The sequence below is a fragment of the Equus przewalskii genome, chromosome 1 (assembly GCF_037783145.1).
Source record: "Equus przewalskii isolate Varuska chromosome 1, EquPr2, whole genome shotgun sequence".
In the NCBI taxonomy this organism is placed as follows: Eukaryota; Metazoa; Chordata; class Mammalia; order Perissodactyla; family Equidae; genus Equus; species Equus przewalskii.
Window position 1 is genome coordinate 49,145,549 of NC_091831.1, and position 21,097 is coordinate 49,166,645.

General features: G+C 39.3%; 1 long non-coding RNA gene across 1 annotated transcript in view; it reads left to right on the forward strand.

Annotated features, from left to right (window-relative positions):
* The window catches only part of LOC139082077 (uncharacterized), a 62,885-nt gene that overhangs the window by 23,844 nt on the left and 17,944 nt on the right, over positions 1-21,097 (forward strand). The gene's annotated exons all lie outside the window — the stretch shown is intronic.

Genomic DNA, 21,097 nt, shown 5'->3' on the forward strand with positions numbered 1-21,097 from the left:
GAAAAAGAGGAACAAAATAGCTACAAGACATACAGAAAACAATTAACAAAATGGCAATAGTAAGTCCTTGACTATTGATAATTACTTAAAAGTATAAATGGATTACACTCCCTAATCAAAAGTCATAGGTAGACTGAATGGTTAAGAACCCAAGACCCAACTCTGTGATATCTACAAGAGACTCACTTTAGATCTCAGGACAAATATAGGCTGAAAGTGAAAGGATGGAAAAGATATTTCATGCAAATGGTAACCAAAAGAGCAAAACTGGCCATACTTACATCAGATAAAACAGACTTCAAGTAAAAACGGTCACAAGTGACAACAAAAGACATTATGTAATGATTAAAGGGTCTCTTCACCAGGAAGATATAACAATTATAAATACATAAGCACTTAAGATCAGAGCTCCCCAAAAATGAAGCAAACATTGACAGAATCAAAGGGAGAGATAGACATCAACACAACAACAGTAGTAGATTTCAATAAGTCACTTTCAATATTGCATAGAACAACCAGACGGAAGATCAATTAGGAAACAGGGGACTTGAACAACGCTACAGGCCAATTAGACCTAACAGACATATACAAAACACTCCACCCAACAATAGCAGAAAAAACACATTATCTCAAGCACACATCGGACATTCTCCAGGATAGACTAAATGTTAGGCCACAAAACAAGTCTTAACAGATTTAAGATTGCAGTCATATAAAGTATCTTTCCAGCCACAATGGAATGAAACTAGAAATCAATAGCAAGAAGGAAAATTGGAAAACCCACAAATACGGAAATTAAATGACACACTTTTAAATAACCAGTGGGTCAAAGAAGAAATCATAAGAGAAATTAGAAAATATCTTGAGAAAAATGAAAATGAAAACACAGCATATCAAAACATATGGGATGCAACAAAAGCAGTGCTAAGATGTAAGCTCATAGTGGTAAATATTTATATTAAAAAATAAGAAAGATCTCAAATCAACAACCTAATTTTACACCTCAAAGATCAAGAAGAAGAAGAAAAAACTAAACCCAAAGTTAGGAGAGGCAAGGACGTAATACAGATTTAAGCAGAAATAAATGAAATAGAGAAAAGAAAAACAATAGGAAAAAGACAACAAAACTAAGAGTTAGAGTTTTTTTGTTTGTTTGTTTTTGAGGAAGATTAGCCCTGAGCTAACATCTGCCACCACTCCTACTCTTTTTGCTGAGGAAGGCTGGCCCTGAGCTAACATCGGTGCCCATCTTCCTCCACTTTATATGTGGGATGCCTGCCACAGCATGGCTTGACAAGTTGTGCCATGTCTGCACCCGGGATCTGAACTGGCAAACCGCTGGCTGCCAAAGCAGAACGTGCGCTTAACTGCTGTGCCACCAGCACACAACTAACTTGACAAATTGTTAGCCAGATTAACTAAGCAAAAGAGAAGGAAGAAATAACTAAAATCAGAAACTAAAGAGGATACATTATAACTGATGCCACAGAAATAAAAAGGATTATAAGACACTACTATGAACAAGTACATACCAAAAAGTTGGATAACCTAGAAGAAATGAACAATTTCATGGAAACATACAAACTACCAAGGCACAACAAGGAAGAAATAAAAATTCTGAACAGACCTATAACCAGTGAGGAGATTGAATCAGTAATCAAAAAACTCCAAACGAAGAAAAGCTCAGGACCAGAAGGCTTCACTAGAGAATTCTAACAAACACATAAAGAAGAATTAGCACAAATTCTCTTCAAACTCCTCCCAAAAATTGGTGAGATCAACTCAAACTCATTATGAGATCAGCATTGCTTTGATACTAAAGCCAAAGATACTACAAGAAAACTACAAACCAGTATCCCTGATGAGTATTGGTGCAAAAATCTCCAACAAAGTACTAGCAAACAGAATTCAACAGCACATTAAAGGATTATACACCATGACCAAGCAGTATTTATCCCCGAGATGCAAGGATGGTTCAACACAAAAAATCAATCAATATAATACACCATGTTAACAGAATGAAGCACAAAACCACATGATTATCTAAATACTGCAGAATAATCACTTGACAGAACTCAACAACTTTTCATGATAAAAAGAACAGTAAGTTGTCTAGGAATAGAAGGAAACTACCTTAACATAAGAAAGGCCATATATGGAAAACCCACAGCTAACATTATACTCAATGGTGAAAGACTGATAGCTTTTCCTGCAAGATCAGGAACAAGGCAAGGATGCTGTCTTAGCCTGTTTGGGCTGCTACAACAGAATGTCACAGAGTGGGTGGATTATAAACAACAGAAATTTATTTTTCATAGTTCTGGAGGTTGGGAAGTCCAAGATCAAGGCACCAGGACGATTTGGTGTCTGGTGAGAGCCCACTTCCTGGTTCATAGATGGCAGTCTTTTTGCTGTGTCCTCACATGACAGAAGAGGTATGGGATTTCTTTGGGCCTCTTTTATAAGGGCAGTAATCCCATTCAGCAGGGCTCATGACATAATCATCTCCCAAAGTCACCAGTCCAAACACTCTCACATTGGGGATTAGGTTTCAACAGGTGCATTTTGGGAAGATGCAAGCATTCAGTTTATAACAGATGCCCACTCTGGCCACTTCTATTCAACATAGTACTAGAAGTCCTATTGAACAATTAGGTAAGAAAAAGAAACAAAAGACATCCAAATCGGAGAGAAGACATAAAATTATCTCTGTTTACATATACCATGATCTTACGTGTAAAAAACTCTAAAGGTTCCACAAAAAACTATTAGAGCTAATAAATAAATTCCATAAAGTTGCAGGATACAAAATCAGCACACAAAAATCCATTGTGTTTCTATACACTAACAATGAGCAATCTGAAAAGAAAATTAAAAAAACAATCCCACTTAAAATAAATTGAAATAATCGAAAAGAATAAAATAGTTAGGAATAAATGTAACCAAGGAATTGAAAGACTTGTACACTTAAAACTAAAAAACATTGCTGAAAGAAATTAAAGAAGACACAAATAAATCAAAAGACACCTTGTGTTCATGGATTGGAAGACAGACAATATTGTTTGAAAAATCCATACTCCCTGGGGCTGGCCCCATGGTACAGTAGTTAAGTTTGGTATGCTCTGCTTTGGTGGCCTAAGATTGCATGTCTGGATCCCAGGCATGAACCTGCATCACTTGTCAGCCATGCTGTGGCAGTAACCCACGTGTAAAGTGGAGAAAGATTGGCACAGATGTTATCTCAGGGCTAATCTTCCTCAGCAAAAAAATTTAAAATTTTTTTTAAAATCCACGCTCCCCAAAGTGATCTACCGATTTAATGCAATCCCTATCAAAATCCTAGTGGTAATTTTTTGCAGAAATAGGAAAAAAATCCTAAAATTCATGTGGTATCTCAAGGGGGATCCCAAATAGCCCAAGCAATTTTGAGCAAGAAGAACAAAACTGGAGGCCTCATATTTTGTGGGTTCAAAACATATTACAAAGCTACATGAATCAAAACAGTGTAGTACTGGCATCAAGGTAGACATATAGACCAACGGAGCACGATAGAGAGCCCAAAAATAAATCCTCATGTACACAGTCAAATGATCTTAGACAAGGGTGCCAAGACCACACAATGGGGAAAAGAGTCTCTTCAACAAATGCCACTGGGAAAATGGGATATCAACATGCCAAAGAATGAAATTGGACCCTTACCTTACACCATACACAAAAATTAACTCAAAATGGGTTAAAGACCTAAACATGACATAAAACCCTAGAAGAAAACACAGGAGAAAAACTTCATGACTTTGGATTTAGCAAATGTTTTTCGGATGTGACAACAAATCACAAGTGACAAGAGCAAAAGTAGAAAAATGGGATCAAATCAAACTTAAAAACATCTATGCAGGTGCTGGCCCTGTGGTGCAGTGGTTAAGTTTGGTGTGCTCTGCTTCGGTGGCCTGGGTTCACAGGTTCAGATCCCAGGTGCAGACCTACACCACAAGTCAGCCATGCTGTGATGGTGGCCCACTTACAAAATGGAGAAAGATTGGCACAGATGTTAGTTCAGGGCTAATCTTCATCAGCAAAAAAGAAGAAGAAAAAGAAACATCTGTGCACTAAAAGAAATAATCAACAGAGTGAAAATATAACCAATGGAATAGGAGGAAATATTTGTAAATTATATATCTGATAAGGAATTAATATCTAGACTATATAAAGAATGCCTTAGCAATTCTGATCACCAATTGCACGTACATGGGGGTCTTTCCCACACCACCAAGCAATTCTCAGACACCAGCTGGGCATCCTACAATTCAGCTCAGTCTGACACTATCTACCTGATGATAGCATCAGATTGCACAGGCTAAGAGTTCAGTCCCACAAGACTGTCCTCCACTTCAGATGCCAATCATAAGCCCGGCTTGCTACTCATACTTCTGACTGATTGGTTATAGATTGGAAGTGTCAAAGATGCCCTCCTTGGGTTCAATTAATTTGCTAGAGTGGCTCATAGAACTCAAAAAAATAGTTTACTCACTAGATTTGATATAACTCAGGAACAGCCAGATGGAAGAGGTGCATAGAGCAAGGTATGGGGAAAGAGTGAGGAGCTTCCGTGCCTTCTCCAAATGCACCACTCTTCTCGAATCTCCATATGTTCATCAGCCTGGAGGTTCTTCAAACCTTGCCCTTTTGGGTTTTTATGGAGGTTTCCTTACACAGGCATGATTGATTATATCATTGGCCATTGGTGATTGATTCAACCTCCAGCCTCTCTCCCGTCCTCAGGGTCAGGGGAGTGGCACTGAAATTTCTAATCTTCTAATCACATGGTTGGTTCTCCTGGCAACCAGTTCCCATCCTTAGGTGAAGTCCCAAAGTAACCTCATTAACATTACAAAAGACACTTTGTGGCTCTTATCACTTAAAAAATTCCAAGGTTTTTAGGAGCTCTGAGCCAGCAACAGACATAAACTATAATATACTAAATATATATTGAGTATAAATCACAATGTTACACTCCTACAACTCAACAAGAAAAAAAAAGCCAAATAATTCAATTAAAAGGTGGGCAAAGGACTTTGGACATTTCTCCAAAGAAGATATACAAATGGCCAACAAGCATATGAAAAGACGCTCAACATCACTATTGTTAGAGAAAAGCAAATTAGAACCACAATGAGATATCATCTCACATCCATTAGGATAGCCACTATCAAAAAAATACGTAGACAGTAACAAGCATTGATAAGGATGTGGAGAAACTGGAATCCTTATGCACTATTGGTGGTAATACAAAATGTTGCACCCACTGTGGAAAACAGTACAGAGGTTCCTCAAAAAATTAAAAACGGAATTAGCATATGATCCAGCAATCCCAATTCTGGGTCCACATCCAAAAGAATTGAAAGCAGGATCTTAAAGAGATATTTGCATACGTGTATTCATTGTAGCATTATTCACAGTAGCCACGAGGTAGAAGCAACCTACATGTCCATCCTTGGATGAATGGATAAAGAAAATGAGGTACAGACACACAATGGAATATTATTCAGCCTTAAAAAAGAATGAAACACTGTCACGTGATACAAGATTGATGAACCTCGAGGACATTATGCTAGGATAAATAAGGCAGCCACAAAAAAGACAAATACTGTTAAGATTGCACATTTATGAAGTATCTAAAGTAATCGATCTTGCAGAAACAGAAAGAATGGTTGCCAGGGGCTGGGAGGATAGGGAAGTGGGAAGTTGTTCAACTGGTATAGTTTTCAGTTTTGCAAGATGGAAAAGTTCTAGAGATTTGTTGCACAATGTAAATATAGTTAGCTCCACTGAACTGTACATTTAAAAGTGTTTTAAGACGGCAAATTTGATGTTACGTGTTTTTTACCACAACTATAGGGAAAAGCCTCTATGGTGTTTTCTTTCTTTGAAGAGTTCTGAGTTTCTTTCTGGCAGCCCCTGGCTCTATTTGATCCTCTCGAGGCTTGGTTTTAGGCTTTGTTAGAACTTGTCCAGAGGAGCTATTGCTCTAGGGCAAGAACAGATGAAAGCTCTAAGATGTGGATTTCTTGGCATCTCAACTGAATGCCCAATGTATTCACTCAGAACAAGGTCCCATTGCTCTGGCTCGTTGGATCTCTGTCTCTCAGTACTATTCAACCTCCGAAACCCCCATTCATCTCACAGCCTTAAGTACTCCTTTTCTGAGCCCCACAGAGTCTTGCCCTGTGAGTGCAGAGCTTAGTGTTCGGCCAGTTGCTCAAAGGGAAAGATTTCTGAAGCTCTCTCTCTAAATAGCTACCTTCTCTCTTCTAACTTTCTTCACAAATCCCAGCCACCACAAATCTCTTAACTCCTACCTTGGACACCATCGATCTGTTTGGGTTCTATTTCACTGTGCTATGGTTTGGAAAGTGCTCTTAATCAGAAAGTCGGTAAATGTGTTGCTCACCTCATGAGTTTGTTTCCTTTTAAGGCTAACAGTCATGTAAGGTCTATTGCTAGATGCCTGAAAGAGTTGATGTTTTTTAAAAAATATTTTTTGTAGTTTTACATTTGTTTATGGCTGAATAAATATTAGTGACTCATAACTGTCATTGCTAGGATTGGGAATTTGTCATCTTAATTCCATTTTAAAATTCTATACCTAACACTCATCGTTACATAACATTTTTTGTTTCTTTGTGAGGCATTTTTTTTCCTCTGTCTCCCTCCACAATAACATAACCCCCATGAGAATAATGACTCTATTAGCCTTAGTCCATTCAGATCTCCAGTGCTTAAAACAGGTCTGGTGCTAGTGATTAAACAATAAATATTTATTTAATGAAGTGAAAGAAAACAAATGAGCAAATTACTAAATAATTATGCATCGCCAAAATTGGCTTCAGAACACGTTCAACATTTTACAATAAAAAATATAAAAGGATAGGTGAATAGACGGTGAAAGATGCATGCTAAACCCACGACACTGAAGATGAAAATAAGGGGCAGGGAAAGAAGTAAAAGAGTGAAAAAATGAATGAAGAAGAAATGGAAAGAAAAAGAGGAAAACGGAAAATGGGAAAAAGAAAATTTATAGAATTGTAGAGGGAGAAAAGAGAGCCAAAAAAAATTGACAGAAGAAATGAAGGAAATAAAGAAAAGGAAGGAGACGGAAAGAGAGAAGTATTGTTTTATTTCTAATAGAACGAACACATTATATACTACCTCTGTGTTTTAAAGCAAAATCCTAGTGGTACAACAGTGAACAAAATCTAGTTATTCTCCTCAAGCATCTTTGTCCTCTAGTAGAAGAGATGGCACGTAAAAAATACACACATAAATATAATCCACCATAGATTATAATGAGTACTGTAAGATAGTGCTGTGGGAACGCAATGAGATCAAAACAGTTCCTGGGGATGTGGGAAGGTTTCTTAGAGAAAGTGACTACATTTGAAGGACAAATAGAATTTAAAAGATTTGGAGGAGGAGAAAGAAATTCACCAGAAATTCTGAAATTTTCGATTGGCTGTCTTCACAATGTCTGAAGGGCGCTGGTGGGAATACAGGTAGGGAAGGCCAGTTTAAATCTCATGTGGAGAGCCTTGACTATTGTGCTGGGAGTTTGAACTTGAAGAGCCCTTTAGCCTTTGGGAGCCTTGGAGAGTTTTTCAATGGGGAAGCAATAAGTTCAGAGCACTGATTTTAGAACACAGAATAGAAAAGGGAAAAGTAAATAGAAGAGAAAGAGACAGCAACTTTGAGTGAACTTCTTTTCTTGAGAAAGCACTTTAGGCACTTAGTCTAGAAATGATAGAAAAACAGATGGAAAGAGGTTGGTACTGGAAATTATTTTATCACTCTGTTTTCATCCTGAGTGAAAGGGCAGGCCTTTTTTTATTGTGCCTCCAAGAATCTCCTTTACTTGGAGCCATCTTCACTTGGAGACACCACAGTGACATTGATGTGACTGATGTCAGCCTCCCTAAGTCCCTTTGCCCCAACAGGAGTTAGGCTTGTAGGTCTCGGTGTCTGAAAACTCTGCCACTCCAAAGTAAAAAATCAAATCAAAACAATACAGAAAACCACCAGTTGTCAGGAATCAGACCTTCTCTGCAAGAAAAGAAAATGGAGGATCACATTCTCCCACTCTGCTTTATTTATGGGAATTTAGTTGGATTTGCTGTACAGAATGCATCAATCTCAATGAAATTCAAGAGCTGCACTGAAGAAGATAAAGGGCATTTGCTTTTAAATGGAATTGCTTTTCATTTTGGCATCAGGGTGATTGGACATTCAGGCATTTTTGCCTCTCCTTTCTCACAGAAAGTCATTCTAAAGGTGGATTTCAGCTAAGGAGCTCTTCTACATGAAAGGAGGACCTGAGGATTAGCTCTTGAAGATTACTTCCAAGTCATCTCGGGTATCTGGAATGTCTTTCAGTTATATTCACTCAGATTGATTTGGTAATCTAGAGGCAGTAATTGTTTGGGATTACACTTCATAGTGCTAAAAAATAATCACTATACTCAGAACTATTTGAAAAGAGAGCTAATGGGATGTTGGGTTACTTAATTTATGAGAAAATTCAGACTGAACATTGTCTGAACATCTTAATATTTATGTTTCTTCCTATCCAATGCCTCAATTGGCATCACTTAATATACTAACTTATAAAGATGTCCACATAATTTCTGTTATTAATATAATAAGCAAATAGCACCTAGCACACATCCATGTATACAATAGGAGAGTGTGAATGATAATCAACACTTTATTGGTACATCTGATATTTCAGTATTTGGAGTTTCTTCTTTCACATTTTACCTTCCTCTTGTAGCTGCTGTCTTTATTATTCATGTCTAGACCATAAATCAGTTAGAGTCATCCCTTACGTTGGAAAGGTACTCTTCAAGGTATTCTCTAATAAGCAAATCCTTACTTTTTATTGACCACACTGATCAATTCCTTAACTCGTGAATCTCTGCAATTCACTGTCTGAGTAGATTGTACAATTTGGAAGTTCCCTTAGGGAAAAGTATGACTTGACGAATATATAGAAAACCTAATGGTTGATCCATTTAACATTTAAATCAAATTTACTGTGTGGCCAATCATATTAACTGGTAGATGTTAGCTGTGAGGATAGTGAAAATGACAAAAATAAAACAAAAAAACCCAGAGTCACTGAAAAATGATTGATTCAGTGATTATACACAGGCTTTAAGTGTTTTTTGTCATTTGAACCTTTTTTTTCATCTCCAGAAAGGCAGTTTCTAGGATTCTTGCAGTCAACTATTCCTATAGAGCAAGGATGAGAAAACCACCACATATCTCTTGTTTTTGTACTGAGTGGTTTTTACATTTTTAAATGGTTGAAAAAACTCAAAAGAATAATGTTTCAAGATACATGAAAATTACATGAAATTCAAATTTATATTATTTTGTAAATAATATTTACGGATGAAATGTTTATTTATCTGTATAAAAATGAATGTGTGACCCAGCCACAGTCCTTCATCTCTGTTTTGTCTATGACTGCTTTGTTAGCTCAGTGATAGAGTAGGAGAGTTGTGACAGACTCCATAGCCCACAAAACCTGAAATATTTTCTGTCTGGCCCTTGACAGAAAAAATTTGCCAAACCCAGCTGTAGAACAAGAGCCAATTGTTCATGGAATTCTTTTTACTGCTTTCAAGCTGGATTAGCTCTTGTCTGTAAGTGACAGAAACCCAACTCAAAATATGGTTTAAGCAAACAGGAGGATTTATTGCATCATGTAGCTTAGGAAATCTGGTAACAGGCATGACCAGATTCAAGGGTGGGCTCCTGACCCAATCAGGGCCTACAAGTCATCTGTCCTGTGACTGAAAGGCAGATCCTGAGAGAAAGATCCTGACTACATCCTTCTGCTGCTGTTGCTAACCTGATGTGTCTTAGGCCTGTAGCTCTCCCCAGGTGGTGGCAAAGATGGCCACTGGGCACTTTAAGTTACCAGCGGAAAGAGCTCACCTCTTTTCTAGTAACTGCAGCAAAAGTTCCAAGGCCAAGTCTAATTGTCCCAGATTGAAGGGAACTCAGGATACCAAAAAGCAAAGCACATGGACCGAGTGTGGAGAGGAGTGTTTGTGCAAAGGAAAATTGGGAAGGAGGGGAAATATCTGCCAAGCAGCAAAACCAGCAACTGGCCACTGTAGTAAGAAAGGAATGCATCAGTTCTTCCATTTTTATAAGTAAGAATACCTAATCTCAGAAGAGTTAAAAAACTTATTCAAAATTACCAGATGGAGAATACAATCTGTCTAACTCCTGGTCTATACTCTACTAAATCATCATGCCTTTCCAAATAGAGGTTATTCAGGTACCAAGTGTGCCTTTATTGGCCTGATTGAAAGTTCTGAGTCTTCCATAAATTAGGTTTCTCTGATATTATGTAAATATCTCTTGTCAACTACCTTGCCCAATACGCAAATCCACCTTTATCAACTTAACTTCAACCACTTAGCAAGGCCCAAAGGAGAGGGACTTAGAGGATTCATATGGTGCAGAGGGAGGGAACAGGAAGTGGGGAAAGTGTCAGAGCAGAAGGTGTCACCCAGTGAGACAGAGCCACAACGTTCCACCATCAGAACCCAGAAAGTGACTGGGAGTGTGTGTGTGTGTGTGTGTGTGTGTGTGTGTGTTGTGTGTGTGTATGTGTGTGTGTGAGAGAGAAAGAGAGAAGGAAGAGGAGAGAAGAGCAGAGAAGAGGAGAGCAGAGGAGAGGAGAGTGAAGGAGAGGGCAAGGAAGAGGAGACAGGAGGAGTGAAGGGGAAAAGGGAGAAGAAGAGAAGAGAGAGGAGGAGAGAAAAGGGAAAACGCTTGGTTTCTGAGAGGTAGGGGTAAAAATACCCTAGAAGGGGGCTTGAGAAGAGCTGCCAGAAGACAGTTTCTGCCTATTTCACAATTTTGCCCCAGCAGGATCCTGGCACACTCCCTAGGTGTAAATTGGTTTCTATCCAGACCATAAACTGGGAGTGGAATCATATGCTAGACATTTCCATTTGGATTAGGCAAGCAATGAGAGGATTTCTTGATAGCTTTCTGAGGATAATGAAAGTGCACGTCTCAGCAAGGGTGACTCACTTGGTGAGTCAGTAGTTTAATGCTGTCTCTTTATAAGTCATCACTCAAATCAAGTTTCAGTGTTACGTGATTAAGGCCTCATCTCAGCCCAACTCAGGAAGAGTATTCCAGCTCAACCCACTGGCCACCTGCCCAGTCATCCTTTACTTTGGGTGAAGGTATTTGGCATCTATATGCATAGAACATGACAATCTTGGGAGCTACAGCCAAAAGAAATTAAAAATTGTCATCTCTGCGGTTTTGTATTCAGTTTCCAGATGAGCAAAATGCCTTAGCACCTTCTTTGTGAATTCAACCCAGTTCCCAAACATTTAAAACAGCAGGAATGTAACAAAGCAGACATCTAGTTGAACAGTGAGCTGAATTCTGGTTTGCATAGAAAACATGAACTAGATGTTAAATAAATGTCGACATTCATCAAGATGTTTTCCATTTCCAGACTTGAGAATTTCACCTCCCCATAGGTTCCTTAGGAGTAAAAGTATAACCATAAGCAGAGCTTTTATTAATTCACCTCCTCCGTTTGTTGTCTCCTTTGAATGTGAGCTCTGACATTTCTTGAAAGCTCTTGATATTTCTTGTCATTCTTTTCAATCTAGGGAAAACGTTTCAACATCTATTAGACAAAGGTAAGTCTGGTGCATCAGGATTGTAAACAAAGGTAAATCATGCTCCCATCCCATATACAATCCTTTAGCCACTGCAGTCTCCTGTACTTGTGTTAGTAATTCCAGGCTGATGGGGAAATTAGACTTCCCAAAAAAAGGAAATGTAATCAACATAAATTCCTGTAATATGTTGAGAAGAAAAATCATTTTTTCTCTTCACTCTCTGCTTAGGTTCTTTCCTCTCAAGCTTAAGAGTGGTGCAGCCCAGGCAGGTTAGAGGAAATGGTTCTTTTGTAGACTGAATGGGCTATGAGGAAACTAGCAAGGGGCAGGCTAATAAGAGGGAATTTGGGCCCAAGACTTGATTAAGATGCAGGTAGAACAGAGAGGCTGCTGAGAGGAGGAGAAAGAGGGCCTCTAGGGTTCATTTTGCCCCTCAGGAGCAATGTCATAGGAAAGAAGAGTTTGCTCTGGCCCCAGGGAAGCATTTTGAGTTCAAAAAAATGGTAACTGGCAGCCTATGCAGTAAACATCAATCGCTTTCGCCTGCCTATCTCTTTTTCCACTAACAGAAAACATGCCCCTCCTCCCCTGCTTTCAGTCCACGTGGATCACATAGGCTGATCTCACCTCTTTGTCCAACCCTCACCAATCATGATAGTCACATGACCCTCCAGCCTGACCATCAACATAATCTATTCCCTTAGCTTCAGTGACTGATTCAGGGTTGGGCATGCAACCCAAGCTGGTCCGATGGGAGCTCAAGCACTTCTTTGCATCTATTGGAAAAGATCCAGTAGAATTTTTCCCCATTTTCTCTCAGATCGCTAAACTGGCAGATTGGAAACTGGGTGCAGTAATCTTTCTCACTTTCGTGGAAGAGTCTACCTCAGAATGAGACCAATATGGGGGACAGTAGAACTGAGTGACAGACACCCATAGACATACAAAGATGCTAGCACCTTTTGAGCTCCTGAAACAAACCATGACCGGTTTCCCTTGAACCTCCCGGTTACATATGCCAATAAATCACTCCGTTTTTAATCTAGTCCGAGCTGAGTTTTTGTTGATTTTTTAATTACTTGCAACTGACCTGATTTACACAAGTTATCTATTTTCATTTTCATCCTGGATCACAATAGGAAGCAGACAAAAGGAGAAGGAAATATGAAAAAGATAAGGAGAGATTCTGCACTCGTGTCAAATAACAGGCATCCTTCAAACAATCTCCTACTTGGGTTACCAAGAGAAGATGTATTTTTTACAGCAAGTTGTTTTCTTTCCCTGGAAGCTGCTGGGGGAGGATTATTATCTCAAGGGAATTTGCTCCTGCACATTTTATTACTCATCCCATCATCCAGTGTGCACTCTCAGTTTGAATGAATTTTGATACTTTAAGATACCCTCTCCAATTTGTGTTATGACAATGCAACCTTCAAAATACACTCTAGGTTCTAAATGACACCTGGGTTAAGATTGAGTCATAGCAATGGAAAAGCTTATAATGAGTAATCATGATCTATTATAATTCACCCCTAATTCTTATTTTTCAAAAGCCTCTCATCTATAGTTATTCTTTCCAGAAATAACTATTATCAATTTTCTTAAATGTATGAACAAAACAAAGATGTTCTATTATTGTGCAATTTAAGTAACAAAGATTTACATATCAATGCTTTTTAAGCACTCTGTGGGGTAGTAGTTTTATTGTTGTTGTTTTTCAAAAAGAAGGAGATAAAAGTGGACAAAACGACTGACCAGTTCTGAATAAAAATGAGTATTTCTTTGGAATCTTGTTCTTTTCCAAGAGCTATGAGTCACGAAGCAAATGAGCTTCTGAACCTCTAAGCCAACACAGAGCATATTTATAATAAAGCTGTCTTCAGTTGCCTTTATTATTTATATGAAAAATATTCTCTTAGAACAATCCAAAACACCAACCATAACATACTTACCATTCTTAAGCATTTATTTAGTTGGCTTGGAGGAGTAAAAGGCTAGTTAAAAATAAGAATCTGGGAATTGGTTCAATTCTTGGTTCTGGAAAGTTCCTGAACATCTCTGGACCTCTTTCCTCTGTGAATGTAATGTGGAACCAAATTGTATATTGGGCTTTAATTGCATCCGTGGCAAATCAGATATGTCTAATGGATATAGTTGACCTAATTTTTGTGGTTAAAATAGTGGTATTTAAATATTACTTCTTGAGGAGCTAGGTAGGCAAGTCAGTAACTTAGATCTGTTAAACCTGTAGTCTCTGTCTATATAACAAAAAGCGTTTAATTTGAAATTGAAAATAAATAAGCTAATTCAATTGTTTTTTCACACAGCTCCTATTCAATAAAGTGATTGCCATTTTCCTCTAACACAGTGAATTTAACTAGTAATTACTACTAAGGAGACTACCCTTGTTTGGTGAGGATAAGTGTCCTCCCCAAAATCAAGCTTAATATCAGCTCAGGCATGGAATTGCAACCTGAGGGCTTTTTAGCACTTTGCTGACTTTCTCTCTTGTATGATAGAAATTTTTTGGCTTACCCGTTAACTTCTACTATTAATCTTGATGTTGTAGATGCTTCTGTATGCCTTCTCTGTCCCTCATGTGAATTGCCAATCCTTGGCATCCTTTACCTGTCTGGTGAGCTGTCTTACTCTTGTTCTCATATGTAGCTCCTTGAATCTGCTTTTGGGCATGCCCAAATCCTTTTCCTGAGCAAATGCTTTTGTAATGGGAAGAGCACAGGATTTAGGACAAGAAAACTAGATTCTTACCCTAGCTTAGATTCTACTTCCCATTGGCTTTGAGACATTAAGCAAGACCTTTTGCTTCATATTTTGTTTTCCCTATATAGAAAGTAGGAATAACAATGCTATCCACCTTGTAGCAAAGTTAAAAGTATTCAGTAAAGTTAAAATATGTTAAATTGCATTAACAATGATTAGTTGGTTGACAAATGCTAAAGTCCAATCCATTGCACCCCACAATGGGCCGATCCTACCATCTTGTAATGATGCAACACTTTACTATTTATTAAACATCCCAGAATCCTTTCTACCCAGCATAGGGGCAGTTGGGAAGATTGTGCCTCTGATGCTTAGTATATCTATCTTTCAGAAACTTTGAGGCAGATCTCAGGAGCACTAGTTTGGGGACGTATATATTCTCTTATATGGACCTTCCAGTCAGAGTTATCAGTCAGCTGACATGATAATGGTTATTAAGTGCTTTGAGTGCAACTCAACATCTTAAGAAAATTATTCTTTACCTCCCTGATCTCAGAGCTGAGTTTCTATCCCATTTTCACAGTCATATGACTGTTGTTTGAAGAACCTTTCCCAGTAGCCATATCCCCCTAACTCAGTGGTTTTGAAAATGGCAGCACATCAGAAATTATCAAGGATTTTGGATTTTCTGGATCTCCTCCCCAACCTACTGAATCAGAATCTCTCAGACTGGAGCTACCACATATAATCAAGATCTTTAGTTCATTTTTCAACTTTGGGACTTAACTTCTCTTCTCTTCAGGTCAAAAATCCCTTTACTCTCTGATTATCACCCCAATCTGGCAGTTACACAGAGCCCATGACAGAACCTAGGGCATTGCTTTCAGTTTTATTATTATCTCTATTCTGCAGGTGTGGAGTTGGAGACTCAAAAATGTTAAATGAACTGCCTAAGAGCAGATAAAGAGCAAGGGGAAGAGGTGGAATTCAAACTTAGATTTCCTCGTGCCAAATGTCACCATGTCATCAGATCCTCCTCCCCCTCCCAAGGCCTCTGATCCTCGAACATGGTTGGCAAGTCACACTCACTGTGGCCAGGTCAGTGGAGAATTTTATCCCCTCTCGCTAATCCCTCCTCCTCACCTACCATAGATTACCAAGGGGGTCTCAAGTCCATCAAGGAAAACATCAGACGACTCTGAAGCAGACCAAGAAAAAGAGATACACTGTCTAACAGATTTTTCTCTCAAGGACCTCCCCATATGTGTGATCAGGATTGCTTTTCTACTGAATGCTTTCATATCAGTTGGTCTAACAAGTTAGAAGAAGAGAGTGTTGCCCCATTTTTCATTCTTTATTATATTAACTTCAATGACCTTATTTTTGTTTTTTTGGTTGTTGGGGGTTTTTTTTGAAGAAGATTAGCCCTGAGCTAATTACTGCCAATCCTCCTCTTTTTGTTGAGGAAGACCGGCCCTGAGCTAACATGCATGCCCATCTTCCTCTACTTTATATGTGGGACACCTAACACAGCGTGGTTTTTTGCCAAGCGGTGCCATGTCTGCACCTGAGATCCGAACCGGCGAACCCCAGGCCACCGAGAAGTGGAACGTGCGAACTTAACTGCTGTGCCACAGGGCTGGCCTCTATTTTTGTTTTTAATTAAATTTGTCTTGATATAAATTTTAAGGAAAAATATTTTAAAAATTCTATCACTGTTGTCTGTGCTGATCTCATGATACTTCTGGGGCTAATAAACATCTCAGTAGCTTTGGGAATCCTCAGTTATATAGGTGACCCATAAAGTCAAATTAGTTAAATAATATCCAGTACTTGGCAAAACCTTATACACAGACTTGTGATTTTACTTCACCTTAAGCCTCTTTCCCACTCAGAGATTTTAAGAATTCAACAGCAATCAATAAGTGCAGTAATAAATATTTAGGTGATCCAGCTGGGAGCAAAGATCCTATTTGAAGGGCCTTTACAACTTTATAACTAATAGTTATGAAAGATACAATATGTAAGTAATGGATGCAAAAATCAGTCCTTGACGTCTGATAATCACTCAGTCATTGATGAAAATTCTGCTAGCAAACTAGATTCCCAACCAAACTGTACTGAATACCACTTAGGGACCAGGATGGATCCTGTACGATAGCCCTTACAGTTCTTAGTGCAGAGCTGGTCACACAGAAATTTCTCAATAAATGCTTTTCTCTTAGTAGGAGTATTCGTTATTCTATAGATAGAAAATCAGGTTAAATAAGTTTTTAATTTTTCAGCTGAATAGTACACAAATGGGACTCAAGCAAAGAGAAAGCCAATATATTTCACGCTCTCCACTCTCTGTTCCGCCCTTCTCTTGGAGGAGTTCTTCCCCATCCATTGCATGAAATCTAGGGTAGGTTCCATAACTTTTCTGATAACTACGAGGGAACAAATCATCCTTTTGTCACTTTTAGTCCCAAGAGTACTCAGTTCAGGCATTAAAATGCCCAGTTCTGGTGAAAATAAAAACTCAAAACTCTATTCAAATGTAGAGCCTCTGGCCTCCTTCGGCTTGGGGCTGCTGCAGATGCCTGCACGCAGTATGACTCCTCTATTCCCCAGGAAGGTGTTTCTACTCTCTCCCTCCCCTGCCCAGGTATCAGGTGATTCTGACACGTCCAGGACTCAAGTAAGAGGGTGAGGTGGGGGAGAGAGGCTAGCAACTGCTGTCATTACTATGCCTATAACCCCTCACATTCAGTCCAGGGTACCCATGGCTTCTACGTGCAAGTGCCATGACACTACACTGGAGAACTTTCTTTGGCCACTTTGTGCATCCAGAGCAGGCCAGAACAACAAATAACTGACAAGAATTGACGGAGACCCAGCTCCCTTGGTTGGCATAACTCCGAGGTACTTTTATTGTATCCTAGAGCAGGAGATTGAGTTTCAGCTCCCATAGAAGTAACCTACTCAGTTTCTTATGTGTTACTGGCTTCCTTCCCTCTTCCTTATCTCACTACCCACTCCCCTGCCTGTGCTTCTTGGAATCACCTCCTAAATAAACTTACATCCATGTCTAGGAGTCTGCTTCTGTGGGAATCCAAACTAAAAAAGGAGGATAAGGGCAGGCAATGTCTTACTTGTAAAACAAAGAGATGCTTAGTATTGGTTTCTTCTGGCTATAGCAGACAGTTTATTAACTCTCTCTGAACTTGCTTAATGCTTAAAGGGATTCTCTTTCTTGGAGTCCATACACAAGTTCTTCAGAAATCCGTCCATTTCTGGAGTTATCTCACTCTTTATTTGAGGTTCCTATATTTGAGCAACACTCCTCTGTAGCTGGCTGCTTCTGATTCTGTATTAGTCAGGGTTCTCCAGAGAAATAGAACCAATAGAAATCTGCCATCTGCAAACTGGAGACCCAGGAAAGCTGGTGGGGTGGTTCTAGTCTGAGTCCAAAGATGTGAGAACTGGGAACACTGATGGTGCAAGTCCCAGTCTAGGGTAGGAGAAGACCTTGTCCCAGCTCAGGCTTTCAAGCAGAGAGAGAGAATTCTCCCTTCTTCCACCTTTTCGTTCTATTCAGAACCTCAAAAACTGGAGGATGCCCCCCCACATTGGGGAGGACGATCTGCTTTCCTCAGTCTACCAATTCAGGTGTTAATCTCTTTTGGAAACACCCTCACAGACACACCAGAAATCATGTTTAACCAAACATCTGGGCACTCCTTGACACACTCAAGTTGACACATAGAATTAACCATCACAGACTCTTAGTCAGCCCTTGGTCTTTTAGTAGATCACAACATGCAAATGTTAGAGTTCCATTGTCCCTTGAAGTGCTTTTTCACCTGCAAAGTCCCTTTGAAAAGGCTCCAGGCCTGCTTTCTATATCAAGACACCCACTTCTCATGCATCTGTCACTCTGACAAACCCTGGGATTGCAGGCCATTCCCAAAGCAATCATCTATCTTTGCTAGCCACATTCACTTTCTAATCTCTAGGTCTTTTCTGACAAGGGTTTTGCATTAGCTTACCGTCAACATGGAACATGGGTCAAGCTTCTCAAGTCATCTCCTTGAAATCCTCTAAGCCTTAGTGGTAAGAGAAGTTCGTTCTCCTTTCCTTCCTCAGTGGAACACACTCCATCTCCCTTCAAAGATAATTTGACTCTAATTTCCCATTCTTTGGCCACTTTATTTTAAATGTGCATATACCGTTAAGGGGGTGAGTTCCCTGGGGTTACAAAACTGACTTTCAGCTACCTCTTTTCAAGTCCAACACTGATGGTCCAGGACTATGTATATGGGAGTTCCTATCAACTATTTTCTTGGACCCTCAGCCAAAACTGAGACAACATGAGCCTCATTTGACCATTCTGTTATGAATATATTATAATTAAATTTTTATGAAGCTCAATAAATGGTGCATATATTATGTATAGGCATTGTGAGAGGTGAAGAATAAGACCCTATTCCTGCCCTAAAAAGACTTTCTGGCTTAGTAGAAGACAGACATGTAGATAAATAAATATAATATCACAGGAAACATAAAACAGTAGAGCTTTACAAAACACAACATTATATGAAGGAATTAATGATTAATTCTATCAGAGAAGGGTGAGGAGTCAGGGAAAGCAAGATATTCAATGAACTAATAGGACTTTGCCTAGCACACAGGGAGGGAAATCTATGCAGACACTCAAGGAAGACTGAAATGTTTATGGAACCACAGAAGTTTAGTGTTGCTGCTGGTGTGTCAAGTTTGCAGGGGAACCTGGAAAGAGATGAGACCAAAGAAGCAGATAGGAAAGGAATGAAGGTCTTTCAAAGAGGTTTAAAATTAATCCAGCAAGTTATTGGGAATTTTTGAAGGGTTTTAAGCAAGACGTTGGCTTAGAATGATTTAGAGTTTAGAATAATTACTCCAGGCCTCTGTGAAGAATGGATTGGGGGAAACCAATAACAGGGCCAGGGAGACTAGCTAGGAGTCAGAGGTCCATGGTGCCATGGGCTTGACCGATATAGTGGCTGTGAAGATGGAAAAGCAGCAGTAAAATCTAAATACTTGAAGACAGAGACTTTATTCAATTTTCTGTCCCCAGTACTTAGAAGAATGTCTGGTATACAGTAGGCTGTCAATAGAAATTGTTGCATGAATTAGTGAATGAGTGACTAGTTGATTGACTACATACCCTGGATGAGATAGTAAAATCTAGATTGGATTACCTAGGCAGAGATGGTGTTGAAGATCATGATTTAGATAAGGAATGGAGATATGTATTTGGGAAAACATGGATCCAGAAGAAATCATCCATGGGATCTCTTAGAATAAAGAAATAAAATAAAAGGCTTAGCATAAACAAATCTGTCCATAATCACCAAAGATTTATTGATCATGTCTTGTGAGCTCTGTGTAAAGGACTTTAAATTCACTCTCTCAATTATGCCCATAGCATACCACAAAGAGGTACATTTTACAAGAGGAAACATAGGCTTAGAGGTTTAAAAAATTGTCATGGTCACACAGCTGGTGGGCAGCAGAGCAGGAACTGAACTGACCCAATGGACTCTGAGTTTGTGCTCCTAACTTTATGAGAGATCTAGAATCTCTAGTACTGTTCAGGTACCTCAACTGCCCTTCTCAGGCACAATTTGCACTTACCGCTCAGGGTTTGTTTTCTTCTGGTTACTTGGGAGCAGCATCTCATCTGGGTGGCTCATAGGACAAGACTTAGGTGCAAGCTGATGGGTCTAGCATTCCTGCCAGGAATTCCCTGTCCACCAAAAAAGGGAACCAATACATTTGAAGGCATAGAAGTAAGATGTTGTTTAAGGAATGGGCTTTGACCTGGTAGGACATTTATTTCAGAGATTGGGGAAAATGATAGAAGAACGGATGTAAGTTAGTTGTTCTCAGCCCTGGAGGAACATAAAATCATCTGGGGAGCTTTTAAAAAATACCAGAGCTTACCCCTAGACCAATTAAATCAGAATCTCAGGGAAAGACACAGACATGAAAAAAAAATTCTCCAGGTAATTCTAATGTGCACCCAGCGCTGACAACCACTGATACAGGTGGAGGTTATGTTTAAGGTGGGGAAGGCAAGATATTTAGATTTTTCACAGTAGATGGCTTCTACTTTCCTGGAGAAACTAATTGCCTAGGACACACGTTGAGACTGAGGTGGTGGGCTGTGGATATAATGCTTGAGGAGAATGGCTGAAAATTATAATAGCACTGGAGGAAAATGGGAAGGGAAACTGATCACGGACAAGAGAGCTATAAAATAAACCGATAGAGGGCTGGCCTGTGGCCTAGTGGTTGAGTTCAGTGTGCTCCACTTCAGTGGCCCTCATTTGGTTCCCAGGCACAGACCTATACCACTCGTTGGTGGCCATGCTGTGGCAGTGCCCCACATGCAAAAAATAGAGGAAGATTGGCACGGATGTTAGCTCAGTGCCAATCTTCCTCAAGCAAAAAGAGGAAGAGTGGCAACAGATGTTAGCTCAGGGCAAAACTTCCTCAGCAAAAAAAAAAAAAAAGCCATTAAAAAAAATAGACCAATAAGCCCAGCTGGAATTGAAATTCTAAACTTTAGGTGGCCCCAATTTCATTGTGTGATGTTTTCTAGGGTCACCTGCACATAGGAGCAGAAAAGGGAC